Raw genomic sequence first — 17,725 nt, 5'->3', positions numbered from 1 at the left:
AAGTATCTCCTGTTACACATTATGCCAAACAGAGATCACTAATCTCTCCTTTAATAGAATAGTGTTTTCTTTTATTCTTAAATTATAGCTTGACTTTTTACATATCTGCCTTTTTTTGGTAATACTTACCTGGCTCTCAGTTTTTGTATCTGAAATAATTTTGAATCTTGAAAATAATTCAGGGGCACCTAGGTGGCTCAGTCGGTTAAATGTCCGACCTCAGCTCAGGTCATGATCTCACCATTGGTGAGTTCAAGCCCCGCGTCGGGCTCTCTGCTGATAGCTCAGAGCCTGGAACCTGCTTCAGATTCTGCGTCTCCCTCTCTGCCCTTCCCCCGCTGGCACTGTCTGTCTCTCTCTCAAAAGAAATAAACAGTAACAAAATTTTTTTAATTGAAAATAATTCAAGTTTATTGTAATGAGGAAATGAGAACATATATGTGAATGATTGTTGCAAACTGTAGACTATCCATACGGATACCAGGTATGAGACCCCAGCTTCCCTAAAAACTAACAGACTGGTAAGGACAGCAGTTTTGATATTGGGTGAAGGGAGAAGTAATTTTTAGAGCGTGAATACTCCAGGAGAAGCAAAACCAGAGTGGGAAGCTGCACTGGGGGTGGGGTGGAAAGCTTTAGATTTCCTGGGGGTGGAGGGGCTGTAAATAAGATCTCTGAGTGCCTAGAGTTGGAGGTCTTGGGAGATCAAAGACTTAACCTGATTTGATGCTGACCTGGGGTCTTACTCCAAGTAGCTGTTGCCATGTGCTTGTGGACACCATCTTGTGCAGTCTTTAGCTCAGTGATGAGTTGTTGAGAGCCTGACATTATACCTAAATGTATTGGAGTATCCTATAGAAATTGAATCATGTACTATAACATTTATATGTGAGTCTTGTAGTGGAACCAGTTGCAACTGGGGATTGGCATGAGTCTCTGTGACAAATTGGAAGACCGAGGTACCAAGACAGTTATCTATGTAAGTCTGTACTACTCAAAGCTGAAGCTAAAAGCAATATTTGGCTCTACCGTCTCCCACACTCTCTCACCCTGTTTCTTTTCTTTTATCAAAACATGGTATTACTATGTTTTCAAGAGCGAATTATAATTAAAGTAACACAGTGTAAAGCTCATCAACCCAGGGTCTCCAAGTGGAGTAGAGAAGCTGGTTAGAGAAGAGGTATTATGTAATGACCTAATTATGAGGCCTGCCATCTGCTTAGGAGTCACGCCTGTCTGCTTAGGATTCCCTGATTGTGTTTTTCAAGGAGGATGCTAGATTGTTTAGGGAGCCGTGTGTGTATACGTGTGTGTGTGTGTGTGTGTGTGTGGTGTAGGTAAATGGCACTAGAAATATTAATGCTTTTCTTGAAGGAGGTTGGTAGGTTGTTGGGGGGAGGGAGTCGAAACAGCCTTGGAGGGCTTCTAAGCAGATGTTACCCATAAGCATAGAGAACACTAGTGGAAGGTTAATTATTTTGTAGAAGGGGCTCCACATATTAGGGGAGGGGCAGTCAGGTGAAGGTGGCTGTCAGGATGTGGCCAGAGACCTCAAGTCTACCTGGAGAACCAACCGAGACATTTTTCTCTATGAAGGAGAAAGAATGGAAAATGCGCTGTTTTTTCAGTGGGTGGTTTCCTACTAGGGGTAAAAACATTAAATCCAGGATCCTGGAAAAATAGGAAAAATATTCAATATAGAACTGAAATGTAAACCACTGTGCTCAGGGCACCTGATGAGTCAGTTGCTTCTGAAGGGACTTAGGTCCAAGAATCAATGAAAAAATCATGCAGGTAGCAGGAAGGTGTCAGGTGAAGGGAGTGTGCCTTTGGGGCCTGCTGTGGGTATTGTGCTCAGCTGGAAAGGAGTCTTTGGACTATGAGCCATGAGGCTGAGACCCAGGAGGGTATCCACACACTGCTGGTATACTAGACATATAGGGAAAATTTCAGACTTTTTTTTTGTCTTAAATATCAAACTTTCCAAACACTCTTTAGGACAATCTTTAACAGAAAATCTCTTTGCCTTCAGGTTTAAGAAATGTGCATATGTCAGGACGATTAGCAAGTGATTGTAGCGAACATCCCAGAGGAAGTAATGTTTTGCCAATCCCTACCCCTACTTCCACCTATCAGAGAGTTCTTTAAAATTTATTTTCTTCTGCTCCACCCACTACCCTCCAATATGAAAGCAATGTTGTCCTCTAAAGAATAATAATTCAAAGTCCTGCACAGAATTGAGGAGGTTGTTTGATGTGTTTTCTATCCCTAAAGAATCACCAAAATATGGCAGACACCCACCTCCCAGGGTCAGAGGTTTTCATATCCTTTTAAACCAGTGCCACATTTCTATTTTACAGATGAGAAAGTGGAGGCCCAGAAAAGTGTAGTGACTTGCTCAAGGTCATAGCTTGTCATTTGTGGAACTTGGACCACAACTAGGTCTCCTGACTCCTAGCCTGTTCTTTCTGTTGCCCGTTGGTATCTCTCACGTGGAGATTTATTTGAAATGTTGCCAGGATTTCTGTGGCGGTGGCAGTCACACCTGATCACAGTGAGTATGTAATCACTCACAGTCTGTGGACATAACCCTTTGGACATTATGAGGGCTCTCACTGGTTCAACTTCCAGCACAGTTCTCAGAGCAGCAGGAAAGACTTTTTTTTTTTTTTTTTTAATTTAAAAAAAAGTTTATTTATTTTTGAGAAAGAGAGACAGAGGGGGTGTGAGGCGGAGAGACAGGGTGACACAGAATCCGGAGCAGGCTCCAGGCTCTGAGCTGTCAGAACAGAGCCCGACATGGGGCGTGAACCCATGAGCTGTGAGATCATGACCTGAGTTGAAGTCAGACGCTTAACCGACTGAGCCACCCAGGCGCCCCAGCGGGAAAGACTTTTAAGGTGCTAGAACATCAGCATTCTTTTTCCATGAGTTTGCCAAGACTTTGGAGCAGAAAGTTTTATTTCCACAACTAAGCCTGCCTCTCATCTTCCCTTTGACCACCACTTCTTGTCAGACCCTGTTTCTGGAACAACTTTGGGATAGCCTTTCTCTTTTGCTTGACTTTCCTAGCATTCAAACTTGAGCTTGAGCAAACATCCAGCAAAGAGGTTTCTCTGTAGGATCTTGAATAGCTATGTAAAATGGAGATTATGGTATATTTTGTTTTCTCCAGTGGCAGATCTCTTCAGGAGAACAGAAATTTGCAGTCATTAGCTTCCTTTCCTCCACAAAGACAGGCAGCATGGTCAGACTTCCTTGCCACTTCTCTTACCCTTAAACCACTGATAGGCTTTACTTAATTTGGTCACACACACACGTTTTTCAAATAAAGAGTTACTCTGATTCTGTCCTAAGTGTTCATAGTATACTGCAGTTTTTACTTATTTCAAAAAGATCTGAAATGCCTCTGATCCCGGGCAGTGGTTCCCCAAAATGGCAGATGATCTGTATTGCCTGGGAGGCTTTAAGAAAAAGAATAGATCTCAGGGCCTTACTCAGGCCTACTGAATCAGACTCTTTATCAGCATTTAGCTATTTACCAAGTACGTTATCAGTGATGTAAGGTGTACTTTGTATATTGGGTACTTAATACGTGGCTTACAAATTTATCTAGAGTCTGTTGGGAGGACAAAAGGTTTTGTTTTTTTAGAACACTTAGTGCACTTCAATGTGGCATTGTAAAGTGAATCTATTTTTTTCTGCAATAATGTAAGAATGAATAGTGAAATCATTCTCTAAATATCTTTTGAATTGGGCCATTTGAAAATGGACTGGGCTACCTGCAATGTGCTAAATGTTTTCCACTAAAGTACAGAGAAATGTTTTAATGTAGGGCTTTAAAAAAAGGAAGTAATTTTAAAATACACTTATGATAAATAGGTAGAAAATTGACACAAATAAAACACTTCCTTTGAGTTAAATTAGATATTTTATTTGCTTTTAAATAGCACATCTTTTAAAAACTTGATTATTAAAAAGCATAATCCTGGGGCTCCTGGGTGGCTCAGTTGGTTAAGCGTCCGACTTTGGCTCAGCTTACAATCTCACAGTTCATGAGTTTGAGCCCCACATCGGGCTCTGTGCTGACAGCTCAGAGAGTGGAGCCTGCTTTGGATTCTGTGTCTCCCTCTCTCTCTGCCCTTCCTCTACTGTCCTCTCTCTCTCTCTCTCTGAAAAATAAATAAACATTTAAAGAAAGAGTTCTAAAATATTCATTTGGTTGTCCATGATTTTGTACATAGACTGAATATGAAAATTGTAGCATGTTAATGTTTACTGTCTTCATAAAGCTTATCTAATTCAGTCTTCTACTTTTATGAATGGGGGAGCTAAGACCCAGGAAGGAAGAGTAAGTTAATCCAAAAGTATTAAGACTTTCTAAAATTTTTTTAAAATTTATTTTTGAGAGAGAGAGAGAGATAGAGCATGAGCAGGGGAAGGGCAGAGAGAGAGAGGGAGACACAGAATCCAAAGCAGGCTCCAGGCTCTGAGCTGTCAGCACAGAGTCTGACACGGGGCCTGAACTCATGAACTGTGAGATCATGACCCGAGCAGAAGTCTGACGCTCAACCGACTGAGCCACACGGGCGCCCCTAGTCAGGAGCTTAATAGGCACATAGTAGTCACCTACTTAAACTAGCTGACATTTAAAAAGGAAAATGATAAAAAGATAAGGTAGGGAGGGGTCTGTTCTGGAACCTAGGAGCAGGGGTGTCACTGACCCTTAGGAAGAGATTAGGAACAAGAAAGCTCTCAGGGGTTTCTGTCTGGCTGGCTGGCTGGCTGTCTCTCTCATCTCTGCCTTTTTGTGCCTCTGTGTTGGTCTTTTCTCTCTTGCAGGTGGACTTTCTCTGTTCATTCATTCATGTGGCTCACTATGGTTACTGTACACCTTGCACTTTTACTTACACTTGAAGTTGCCTGCCTAGACTTATACCAATAATTCCACTTCTGTGGGAGAAAGAATCTGATTGATCCAAGCTTGGGTCAGTTGGTTCCATCAACTGTAACGAGGTGGAGGTGAGGGTATTATTTAGTCAGACATGACTGATGGAGGAGAGGGAATGTTCAGAGGAAGGTGAGTCACTGAGTTGGGCAGATACCCCACATTTTTTCTGAGAGTACAACTAATAAATTGTAGTATTCTGGGGGAAAAATGAGAATGATCTGAGGTAAGGCATTGGATATTGGGGAATGGGAGTTGTCGAAGATGGGAAATGGGGTAGGGAGTGGTCACATTCACAGTAACTGGGAAAACAGGAAGGAGGGCTTGGGAGGTGTGAGGGGGGCATATGGGGCTTGATTTCAGTTTTAAATATGTTGAGTTGAGAGTGCCTATGAAAATTACAGGTGGAAATGTCTGTCAGGTTAATTGAGTAAGTCAAAAATGTATGGGTCTGGACCTCTGGGGAGAGTTGTCAATATTAAGAATGTAATTAAAGGATTCTTAATGGGTGAGCTTGCCCAGGGAGCGTTTATAGAGTGAATAGAGATGGCTCAGGACTGAACCCTGAAGAAACACTATAGCATTTAAGAAGCAGGAAGATGAGGAATTCTTTTTTTTTTTTTAATTGTTTTTAGTGTTTGTTTATTTTTGAGACAGAGAGAGACAGAGAGACAGAGAGAGAGACAGAGTGCAAGCGGGGGAGGAGCAGAGAGAGAGGGAGACACAGAATCCGAAGCAGGCTCCAGGTTCTGAGCTGTCAGCACAGAGCCCGACGCGGGGCCCAAACTCACAAACCATGAGATCATTACCTGAGCTGAAGTCAGACGCTTAAAAGACTGAGCCACCCAGGCACCCTGAAGATGAGGACTTCTAAAGGAGATCAAGAAGTGGACAGAGATGTAAGAGGAAAGCTGAGTATGTAATGTCCTTTTTTTTGGAAGCCCAGTGGAAAGAGTGCATGATTCAAGAGTGTCGCCACTGAAATGTGCTGTGTGGCTGACATGTGAGACAATGCCTGAAAAGCAGTGTGCTTGATTGAGCCATGGAGAGGGCCTTGCAAAGGGCAGAAACCAGATTACAAGAGGCTTTTGAATGAGTGGGAAGTGGAATGTGGAGAGAGAGAAGAGTATTAGGCCGTTAAAAATGTCTGAGTGTAAAAGAGGAAAGAGGTGGTAGCTAGTTGGATTAAGAAAAGGGTGAAGGGGGCACCTGGGTGGTGCAGTCGGTTGGGCGTCTGACTTCAGCCAGGTCACGATCTCGCGGTCCGTGAGTTCGAGCCCCGCGTCCGGCCCTGGGCTGATGGCTCAGAGCCTGGAGCCTGTTTCCGATTCTGTGTCTCCCTCTCTCTCTGCCCCTCCCCCGTTCATGCTCTGTCTCTCTCTGTCCCAAAAATAAATAAACGTTGAAAAAAAAAAATTAAAAAAAAAAAAAAAAAGAAAAGAAAAGGGTGAAGGGGGCACCTGGGTGGCTCGGTTGGTTGAGTGTCCGACTTCGGCTCAGGTTATGATGTCACAGCTCTTGAGTTTGAGCCCCACATTGGGCTTAGCACAGAGCCTGCTTCGGATCTTCTGCCCCTCTCTTCTCTCTCTCTGTCCCTTCTCCGCTTGTGCTCTGTCTCTCTCAAAAATAAAAAAAAAAGGGGGGGGGCGAAGAGTTTTTTTTCCTTTTTTCTTTTTAAGATCAGAGAGACTTAGAGCATGTTTAAATACTGGTGGGAAAGAGGCAGTGGAGAGGAGCCACTGTAAATACAGGAGAGGAGGGACAGTTTCTGGAGTGAAATCCTTAAATTTTTTTTAATGTTTTTTTTATTTTATTTTTGAGAGAGTGACACAGCATGAGCCAGGGAGGGCCAGAGAGAGGGAGACACAGAATCAGAAGCAGGCTCCAGGCTCTGAGCTGTCAGTACAGAGCCCGACGCGGGGCCTGAACCATGAACCGAACCACAAACTGTGAAAATGTGACCTGAGCTGAAGTTGGAAGCCCGACTGACTGAGCCATCCAGGCGCCCCTGGCGAGAAATCCTTAAAGACACAGCGAAGGGCTCCAGAGACAGGAGGAGGGATGGAGGCAGGCTGGCTGATGGAAGGAACTTGGAAGAGGGAGGGTTGTGAAAGTCGAGGACACTGGCTGGATTCAGGACTTTTGGGGACTCTAGAACTGTTGGTAGTTTGGGGAGGTGGAAAGGGAGGAGTTGAGGCCCCTTTCAGTGTTAAGATTTTTTTTAAATGATGCTTTTGACCCAGAGAATAATTTTAGAAGTGAAAGTGGGTGTCTATGCTGCATAGATCAGTGGGAGTTGGGGGGAAGGTAGTACACCCGGGAGTAGGATCTCCTTGCACTTGAACTCTTATCTGAGCCAGGTTGTAGATGCGCTCAGCATTGGATTCTCCGGTTTCCTTAGGATTGAATCACTAATTACAATGAAGCAGGCTCAGACCAGTCAGCATCTCTTAATATTCAGCATTCAGAGAAAAGTCTAAAGGCTTCTTTATCTGTTCAAAATTTCAGTGGAAATAGTTCCCACAGCCCCACATACTCTTAACTAATATAGGCCCATTGGGAGGTGTATGCTCTGATTTTGTCTAACGCTGTTTTTTACTTCAGCCCAAACCCTTGACTTTGGCATAATTACTGCTTGAAAGCGGAGGGGTAAGGCACCCCGTTTCCCTCTACAGCCCTGGGAGCTGGAGGGAAGAACTGCGAGGAGGAGGAGGAGAACGCAGGCCTTCTCCTTCAACTGAGACCACATTGCCCAGGGAGGCTGCATTCCTCAGGGAGCCTTAGTGAAGGTGAAGGTGAGAGAGATACTCAAGGCCGGTGAAAAGAAGTAGAATTTAAGAATGCGATTAGCGTCTTCACCATCTCACTACCTTCCCCACCTAAAATGCTAGTCCCCAGCCAAAGGTGCTGCTGCTGCTGGGTCTGGGTCTCTTATGTCTCCTGTGGAAACAAGTGTGGTAGAGATGAGAAGAGGTCTCTTGCCAGTACCTGGCCTCCTGCTGTTAGAGTGAATACAAAGGGCAGGAGGAGAGGGGTTAGGGCCTGGAAGGACAGAATGTAACCGAAGCTTTGTAGCTCAAGTCCCTCCCACAGTCTGCTTGTGCAGCAGGTCCAGGAAAATGATCTCTTCCACCATGCTGGTAGGTAGAAGATGATGTGCTGAAAGCTGGCGCACCAGGAGTGACTTGGCACTCTCCCATACTGTCACTCAGCTCTCCTTGCGATGGGGTGTGGGGTTTTTTGTTGTTCCTTTTTGTTTTTTACCTAGAATGGAACCCGATGGGAGTGTTAGGGCACCATTTCTTACAGGGGGGGAGTAAATCCCACTCCCCCTGGTTCCTCAGGACAGCACAGTGGCCCACTCTTAGGTGCATGGTACCAGGGGTCAGGTCATAGAATGTTTAGTGAATTGTTTCTGCTTTGCTGTGTCTCACATTTCTTTATTGGTGAAATGAGATTTGAGTCCCTGAGTGGGTGAAGAGTAGAATATGCTGGGGTGGGGGGTGCTTTGGAAGCCCGTTTTGTAGGTCGGCTTTGAGAAATGAGCCTATGAGGCAAAGATCCAGGGCACTGGGCCCAAACATGCCCAGGTTATTGGGGTCCTGCTGCTCACAGAATGAACCTGTGGTTCCCCTTTGGATAAATGCATATAATAATACTTAGCCTCACAGGATTGTCATGAGGATGCAATTAGATGATGCATGTGAAAGTGCTTGGCACAGAGCTGAATCTCAGTAGTGCTATTTCTGGATGTGTCCTAAACAGATGTGCTATGAAGTAGCTGGAAGATGTGAAGGTCTGATGGAGAAAAGACCATGTCACATTATATTGGGTGTATGTTTCTTTCCCTTATAGTCACATTATATTTGGCAGAGCAGTTTTTCAGACTGCTGTCCAGAGTGATGGGGCTTCTGTGATCATTGACTGGAGCTCTTGAGCTCTGGAGGCCATTTTCATCTAGATATGTGCCTCTGCTTGTCACCATGAGGACCCAGGCCTTGATAAACTTCTCATAAGCATGGTTAGTTGAGCTCATTATTATAATTCATCGTCATTCCCTTGCGTCCTGGATGTTTATCTGTGCATCATGTTTTTATACCACCATTAGACTCAAGCATAATTGTTAATGTGCAATTTTTTTTAATGTTTATTTTTGAGAGAGAGAGACAGGCGTGAGCAGGGGAGGGCAGAGAGAGAAGGAGACAGAAAATCCCAAGCAGGCTCTGCAGTGTCAGCACAGAACACAACATGGGACTTAAACTCATGGACCGCGAGATCATGACCTGAGCGGAAGTCGGATGCTCAACCGACACAGCCACCCAGGCACTCCCTTAACATGCAAAATTTTAAACTAGCATTCTGTTAAGGACTGATGCTCCTTTTATAATTGAATGGGGGTGTCAGTCATTGTGTATTGTAAATTTTCTTAATAGAAAGGCATTTTCTATTTTGATCCCAGAATATCACTGGAGAGAGAGACTGGATTAGAGTTGAGTCAGGGGAACCTGGGAGAGTGTGTGGGGCACTCTGGACCAGATTATTCCCCTCAAGGCCATCACCACTCTTGTGTTCCTGCTTAGTACTGCCATCAGACCAGATAGGCACTGGTCCACCTCACTGCCCTTACCGTGACGGAGGGGTGGAAGCATTTCCTAGGAAATTAGCCAGTCAGGACTACCGTAAGTGTAGAAACAAATTAATGCAAAGTATCCCTGATGGGCAAAACGTCGGACTTTTAAATAAGACAGGATCAATAACAGTGTTGTGCCCAGCCATGTTGGAACCTGAGGCAGAAGGAAAAAAAATAAACACTGACCCTGTCTTTATTGAAAAATTTGAAACCTGAAAAAAAATTGAAACTTGTGAATTTTTTGCATTAATGTTCATTTACAAAGTATGTTAAAAATATTATTTACTTTGAGCTTTTCTCAGCCGCTGCTGAGGTGCTCCGTCCTTTCAAGGAAGCTAAGGCCGCCTTGGGGTGAGCCCCTCACTTCATCTGGTGACTAGCGATGTGACCAGCAGCGCCCGCTGGAGGGAAGGATTATTTACTTTGAATACAGAGCTTTTTGGCACTCCCTTAAGTTTTGTGCCCCAGGCAGGTGCCTCTCTCCCCGTATCCTAGTCCCAGCCCTAGATTTACATCAAAGACAGAGAAAATTTTCTCCACAGGTAATTTAGTGCACCGGTTGGCGCTGGTGTGCTTCTGGTCCTTTTTGGAGACTTAGCTTCTCAACATGCCTCCCCAGGTTTGGAGGGCAGGCTTTTCTTTAAAAACAAACAACTAGAAGTTGTTTTTTTTTTTTTTTTCTTTTTTTTTAATAACTTAAGAAAGGTAATATGTGGTCATTATAAAAAAATTTGGAAAATAGAGAAAAGGATAAGGAAGAAAGCAATCATCTGTAACCCCATCATCTATAGGCAACTCAGTCTTGGAAAATTTTTGCGTGTTTTAGTCATAACATCTTGTTGTGTTTTAGTCATAACATTTCGTTTTATTTTCTTCTAGTGTTTTTGCTATACGTATGTGTTTTCTTTTTTTTTTTCCACATATGCATTTTCACATAGTTGTGTTCCCAACAAAGAACTTTTTATCTTGTTTTTTAAATTTGCTATATTGTGTACATGCTAGCATATTAAAAATGTTAAATAGGGGTGCCCGGGTGCCTTAGTCGGTTAAGCGTCTGACTCTTGATCTCGGCTCAGGCCATCATCTCTTGGTTCATGAGATGGAGCCCCACCTGAGGCTCTGCACTGACAGTGTGGAGCCTGCTTGGGATTCTCTCTCCTTATCTGCCCCTCCCCCTGCTCTCTCTCTCTCTCAAAATAAATAAATCAACTAAAAAAAAATTTTTTTTTTAATGGTAAATATTTTAATAGCTATACAGTGTTTTTGTGTCTGACCAAACTAATCTTTTAACCAAATTTTTCTTTATTGGACATTTAGGTAATGTTCTTTTCTCATGTTTTTTTTTTTTTGTCTTGAGCACTTTTGTACACATTTTGCACATTTTGTACAAAATATATTTCAGATTATTTCTTTAAAAAGATTACCAGAAATGAAAATTTTTTTAATCTTCTGAATTTTAATTTTTAATTTTTTTAGAGAGAGAGTATGTGTACAAGTGGAGGAGAGAGGCCTAGGGAGAGAGAGAGAGAATCTTAAGCAAGCTCCATGCTAGGTGCAGAACCTGACATGGGGCTCAATCCCAAGACCCTGGCATCCTGACCTGAGCTGAAGTCAAGAGTTGGGCGCTCAACCGACTGAGCCACCCAGGTGCCCCCAGAAATGAAACTTATGAGTCAAAAGATCTGTCAAGTTTTTTTATGCTACTTCCATGTTGCCTTTTAGCCACATGCCAGCTGCCATTCCTACTAGAAAGTATGACTGCCTAACTTGCCCTGCTCGCTGATGTAGCTCAGGCAGTGCTGAACTCTTTCCTCAACTTTCTTTATAGGAGTACTGGATCCTTGTCCTCCTCTTCCAGGTCGGGTGGGACCCTCTGGTCTTCAGATCTACTTCCTTCCTTGTTTGGCATAAACCTCTTGGAATCCTGTGACGTCTTGGTTTTTGCTAGTGCCCTGTGTGGGTTCCTGAGAGAGTGAACACTTCCCTAATGAAGCTTCAGATATTTCTTCTGTAAGCTTCGGGTTGCACTCGACCCTGTAGCCTCTTTCTTCAACCCTTTGTTGAGAGCTAAAAGAGGCTTGTTATTAGAACACCCACCTTTCTCCCTAACTTACGTTTCTCTGTTCTGCTGTGATTGGTACTCATTTGTTATTAGTCTAGTCCATGAGCTTATACACATTTGGTATCTGGGCTGTTAGTACTTGACCTCTGCTTCAGCGAGACTTGGTTTCTTTATGTTTGTTTGGTGCCTGAGTCAGGTCTGATCCCCACGGTGTCCCAAGAGGGATTGGGAGTAGGCTGTCCCTGGAGCTCTACGGCATCACGGTAGTTCCCACAGAGAGCCAGAAACAGACTCCACAATTCAGCGTTTCTTCCTGTGGCCCAGCCCCCACTCCCTTTAGAGTCACTCACTGAGTTTCTCTACCCTCCCCCGCTACTGTGTTGACCTCTGAGATCTGCTGTGGAGTAGAGTGCAAGGACAGCGTGGACACTGGTGCCCGAGCAGATTTCTCTCCCATGCAGACAGCAGTTTCATGTAGAGCTGAGACTAGAGTGAGGAGCTTATGTCAAGTACAGAATTTAGGGGCACCCTAAAACTCAGTAATCAGCCTAAGTAATATTTTATGCAACGTTAAAGAAATAAAAGTGAATGCAATAATGAACCAAGTATCAAGTTTAAAATACAGGATCAGTTTAATAACATTGCTGTGTCCAGCCATACCACAGCCTGAGTGGAAAGGAAAAATCATCAATATGGACTTTGTCTTTTGTGTCTATGGCATGTGTCTCTCTCTGCTCATCCTGGTCCCGACCCTGGTTGTACAGCAAAGCAGAGGAAGTTTTCTCTGCGTGTAATTCAGTGCGTCAGTCACTGCTGGTTACACCTGATCTTTTGACAGGCCTCTCGGGGCTGTCCATGCCGGAGCTCTTCTCTTCACTCGATACGAAAGGTTCCACCCTGTTTCCTTCCTCTCATTGGAGAGCTAAGTCCTCTTGTTTATGATTGCTTTCTGATAAACCCAGGTAAAAACCATCTTCCTGGCTTCCCTGGTTAATAAGTGTTCTGAGAGCGGAGGGTCCCCTATTCCCTGACCCTGATCTGTGAGCCCAACAAAGGTTATAATGCAGACCATGTTCCCCTGTTCAAATTCCTTGTGGCTGTCCTTTCCCAAATAGATTTGACCACTTTCTGCCATAGATCTTTGTGTATGATTGCAGGTTCTACTTTAATGTAAATGTAGTCTTAACTTAAACATTCTCACTCTTCAAGTGCGGTTTTCAGTACTCTGTTTTAACATTCTCTTCTGGATACTTTTTGTTAAAGGAGCCTGAATTGGTTAAAATGATTAAAACTTAGATTGTACCAGAGCGTGTATTTTATAATCATATTGGTACAAGTTTTCTTTGGGTCATCAGGGTCAAGACACAGAAATTTAATCCACATTAGATTAAGTAACAAGGAATTTATTGGATAAATACAGAATCCAACAGTAGGAAATGAAGCTGGATTTTATGAGTGTCGGAAAGTTATCAGATGGCTCTTTTGTCGGTTTCTTTCCCCTTGGAGGCACATAGTCTTGGATTGCAACTTCTTATAAGTGCTCCATTTTCTTGCTTTTTTTTTTGTTTTTTTTACAGAATTTTTTTTTTAATTGAAGTATAGCTGACACACAATGTTACGTTAGTTTCAGGTGTACGACATAGTGATTTTACAAGTCTGTACATTGTGTAATGCTGACCACAAGTGTAGCTACCATCTGTCACCATACACCACCGTTGACTACATTCCCTGTGTTATATCTTTTATCCTCATAACTTATTTATTTCATGACTGGAAGCCATTTTCTTGCCTTGGGCGCTCAAGGGAGAATGTGCAACAGCTGCCCACTCCTGGTCCACTTTGGTGTGGCTAGGAGAAGGGGGTCACTTGATACAACATATCTAATCATTATTTCAGCATGGGTTGAAGAGTATGGTAAGCCGGACCACTGTTCTTTTACAATGCATAATAATAAAGTAAAATCTTTGCCGTCTGAGAGAATATAGTCCTAGTGAGACAGACTGGTATGCAAGCAAGTGGGATATAATCAGGGTAAGAAAATAATGCGAAGATGGACATTCTGTGAGGTGAACGTTCACATAGGAGTCCTGGGTTGAGCGACGCTTGTACTTACAGCTACAAGTTTACTAATAAACAGAAGGCAGGTTTTCCAGATAGAGAATATAAGGAAAAAGCATAGAGGCATCAGAGGATGCTATCCAGGCAACTCAGTTCAATGTGGGCTGCAGATTATGATGGGCCTTGTATGCCACATGAAGACTTGGATTTTGATCTCACAGCTGGTTGAGAGCTAGCAGAGAATTATAAGCACGGAAACAACATTATTGGATTTGCTATTTATGAGACATCTGTTAATCATCTATCATGTACCAAGCATTGTGCTAGTCCTGAGGATTCCAAGAAGTTCTTTTGCCATTTTAATTTTCTTTGGTGATCCATTTTTCAAGCGTCCCACCTGTGGAAAACAATGTAGAATGTTGTCCTTAGAATTTCACAGTATTCAGAGTCCTTAAACTCGTGTTTAATGATAATATTAAAGTATCATAAAGTATAAATAGTACACTTTATGTAAAAAAAAATGCTTTGCAAAGTATCATTTAGTATGTCACAAAACATTATGATAACATAACAAGCATTATTCTACCAAGGCAGAAAAGAGTGGCTCCCTCTTCACCTCAGCTTATCTAGTGAAGAGATTAACGTCTCACAGATAATCACAGTACATTGTGATAAGTAAGACAGTGGAGGTAATGGCCAAATGGGTGGTAATAAGAAAGCTTGGGGATGATTGTCAGGGAAAGGGAGGACTTCACAGAAGAGGTGTTATTTTGACAATCTTCAACTCCTTTTATCAAGCAGAAGATTAGGACAGGATGTTCCAGGCAGAGGGAATAGCACATGTAAACCTCCCGGGAATAAAGCAACAGAAAGGTTCAAGTTCTGATACCGTGGTGATGGAGGAGGAAAGAGCATTGGGAAATGGAGCTGGGTGAGGCAGGGCTGTCTTTAGATTCTAAAGAGTCTAGAACTGTCATATGTTGTTGGTGGGAGTATAAAATGATATAACCCCTTTGGGAAAAGTTCTGGCAATTTCCTATTAATTATGTATCTGCCTGGTGGTCCAGCACTTACACTCTTGAGTATTAGGTATTTACCCAAGAGAAATATTTATTTTATGATACAAAAGACTTACAGAAGAATGTGTATAGAGCTTCCTTCATAATAGTTCCAAATTTGAAATAACTCAATGTCTTTCTGTAAGGAAAAAGATAAGCAGGTCAGAGGTAAAAGTAATATACTGATACACTCAACAAACTATTATGGTGAGTAAAAGATCCTTACGCAAAAAATGCCTATACTGTATGATTCCATTTGTATGAAGTTTTAAAGTTCACAAAACTAGTAATAGATGATAAAGTCAAAACAGTGGTTGTCTCTAGGGGGAATACAAGGATGGGATTCTCTGGAAGGGGTAATGAGCCAACTTTCTGAGTGATGGAAAGGTTTGATATCTCTGTAGGGGTCTGGGTTACAATAAATGTATTTATCAAAACCCATCCAATAATAAACTTAAGATTTGTACATTTCACTGTAAATAGACTTTTATTTCTTCTCTCCCTCCCCCCCACCAAAATACCTGTGAACTCTGAACACAAGTTAAAGATGTGCATGCTGAAGCATTTAGGGTGAAGAGCACTGAGGTCTGCACTTTACTTGGAAATGGGTCAAAAGTAAGAGGAGTTATGTTTACATAGATGGATGATATATATGTGATAAAATAAGTATACCAAAATGTTAACATTTGTACACTTTAGGAGGTGGATATGTGGCTATTGGAAGTATGATCTCAACTTTACTGTATGTTTGACATTTTTCATAAAATGGGGGAAAATATAAAGGTTCTTACATACTACTGTGTGAAGAATTTGGTGTTTATTCTGGCTTTGGAGAACTAGTGAATACTTTCAAGGGGAGTTCTTATATGTGAATTTTATTTTTTTTTATTTTTTTTTCAACGTTTATTTATTTTGGGGACAGAGAGAGACAGAGCATGAACGGGGGAGGGGCAGAGAGAGAGGGAGACACAGAATCGGAAACAGGCTCCAGGCTCTGAGCCATCAGCCCAGAGCCTGACACGGGGCTCGAACTCACGGACCGCGAGATGGTGACCTGGCTGAAGTCGGACGCTTAACCGACTGCGCCACCCAGGCGCCCCGAGTGAATTTTAAAAGAGAAAGAGGTCCAAGGCACAGAAGCTGAGGATTCTATTTTAGTTCTCTTGGTAAGAAAAAAGGAGAGTATGAAGGAGCACCCAGGATGGAGTAGAGGAAGTTTAGGGCATAGAATTGTTAAGTCTCAGTGAAATCAACTTGGTGATGGCAGGAGTTGGGATGAGGAGGAAATTGTGAACTGGTGCACAAGTCCTGGGGGAGGGACCACGACCTAGGGGCTGGTCTATGCGGTGATGGGTAGTACATTCAGAAATCTTTAACCTCAGAGAAAAGGCTTTAGCATGAAGTTAAGATGGAATGCTCTAGAATGAACAGTTGGGAGCTGACAGAATGTCAGCCATATTTGCCTTTCCCAAAAACCCCAGTTCTCCTTTGGAGAGTGTGGACCAGTAACACACATCACGGCTTGGTGGAGATGATTAAGAGCCGGAGCTTGGGTGTGTGCAGGCAGGGGCTGGCGGATCTGACCTCAGCCGCTCTGGTTGCACACCACTTATTAGAAGATTGCTGGCACCAGTGGCTTAGAGGGAGTGAGACGGTTCGGGCCCAAGAGGCTCTCCACTTCTTCAGGTGAGGGATGACGCAGGATGGAGCAGGGGGGTGTTGATTTCTTTTCCTTCTTAACTGAAGAGGGTTTTCGTTTCCAGCTCAAGTGCTACTTTCAAAAGAAGGGACAGCGCACAGAATTAAGTGTCACTCTGTAACAGCAGAGATTTCTGTACAACTCTCCATAACGCCGCACTGTGAGCATGCTGCGGACCTAAGTGTCTAGTCGGCTCTAGTCTCACACAGCTCTCGGTTGTGCTAGGCTGAGCATTCAGGGCTTTTCCCGTTAGGGTAGACTACTTTACCCCTTTTCTTCCAATGTGTCCCTTCTATTCCAAACTAGAGTTTAACCTTCTGAAAGCCTAGGACCATGTAATGTTTTCTGTTGTTTTGTTTTTGTTGTTGTGGTTTTTTTTTGGCGGCAGTGGGGGGGGGGGGTGGGGAGCGTATCCTTTATGGTGCTAGGCAAACACAGTGTGTAACACGCACTTGAGTATCTTTCATGCGGTGGGCATGGTACTGGGTGACAGCACCATGGTACTCAGTGACATTGTCCCTGACTTTGTGCAGTTTATAGGATTTGGGGGGAAGAAGACATCAAACCAGGAATCACCACCTAAATATTTAATTATACTCCTGACATGTCCCAAAGGAAAAGTAGAGGGTACTGTGAGTAACAAGGGATTTAATTTAAATCAGAAGAAGGGGGTGGGGCCAGGGCATCAAGGGAGCCTCATCGGGAGTCACAGCCTGAAACCTAAAGAATGCTTAGTAGGAGCTGGTCAGGCCAAGAACGAACAGGGCAAAGGGTGAAGCAGGCACAGAAATCTTTAGGGAGGGTGGAGTATAAGCAACACCGAGGAAGAAAGAATGCAACCAGGGCTGGACCAGAGTGAGCAGTGGCGGGCTGTGGTGTGTGAGTGAGGCTGCGGAGAGATCACGTCACTTCATGTAGGGCCTTGCGGGCTGGAGCCAGCGTTTGGAATTTTATTCAGAGGGGCAGTAAGCCCCTGGGGAGTTCCAAACAGAGGAATGCTAGCATTTAGCTAGTTCACTTTCTGTTTTTAAAAGATCATCCCCCTGGCTGTGGTATAGAGAAGAGGAAATGGCTCATTCTGACCCAGGAAAGCTGCTCAGTGGATTTAAGTGAACACAGAATGTGGCCCTACTGATGTCTCTCACCCTTTGTCCGAGAGCTAACCCCGTGGTGACACTGCAGCGAAGGTGGGGCCGGGCAGCTCTGGGAAGGCTCTCTTCTGGTTGGCTGGAGCTGGTGACAGATGAGGCCCCACATGCTCTGGTTCTGG

General features: G+C 43.5%; 1 protein-coding gene across 23 annotated transcripts in view; it reads left to right on the top strand.

The window, feature by feature from the left end:
• Window positions 1–17,725, top strand: part of AAK1 (AP2 associated kinase 1) — a 171,003-nt gene that overhangs the window by 52,428 nt on the left and 100,850 nt on the right. The gene's annotated exons all lie outside the window — the stretch shown is intronic.

Source organism: Leopardus geoffroyi, chromosome A3 (assembly GCF_018350155.1).
Source record: "Leopardus geoffroyi isolate Oge1 chromosome A3, O.geoffroyi_Oge1_pat1.0, whole genome shotgun sequence".
Taxonomy (NCBI): domain Eukaryota; kingdom Metazoa; phylum Chordata; class Mammalia; order Carnivora; family Felidae; genus Leopardus; species Leopardus geoffroyi.
This window is presented reverse-complemented; position numbering and strand designations above follow the sequence as displayed.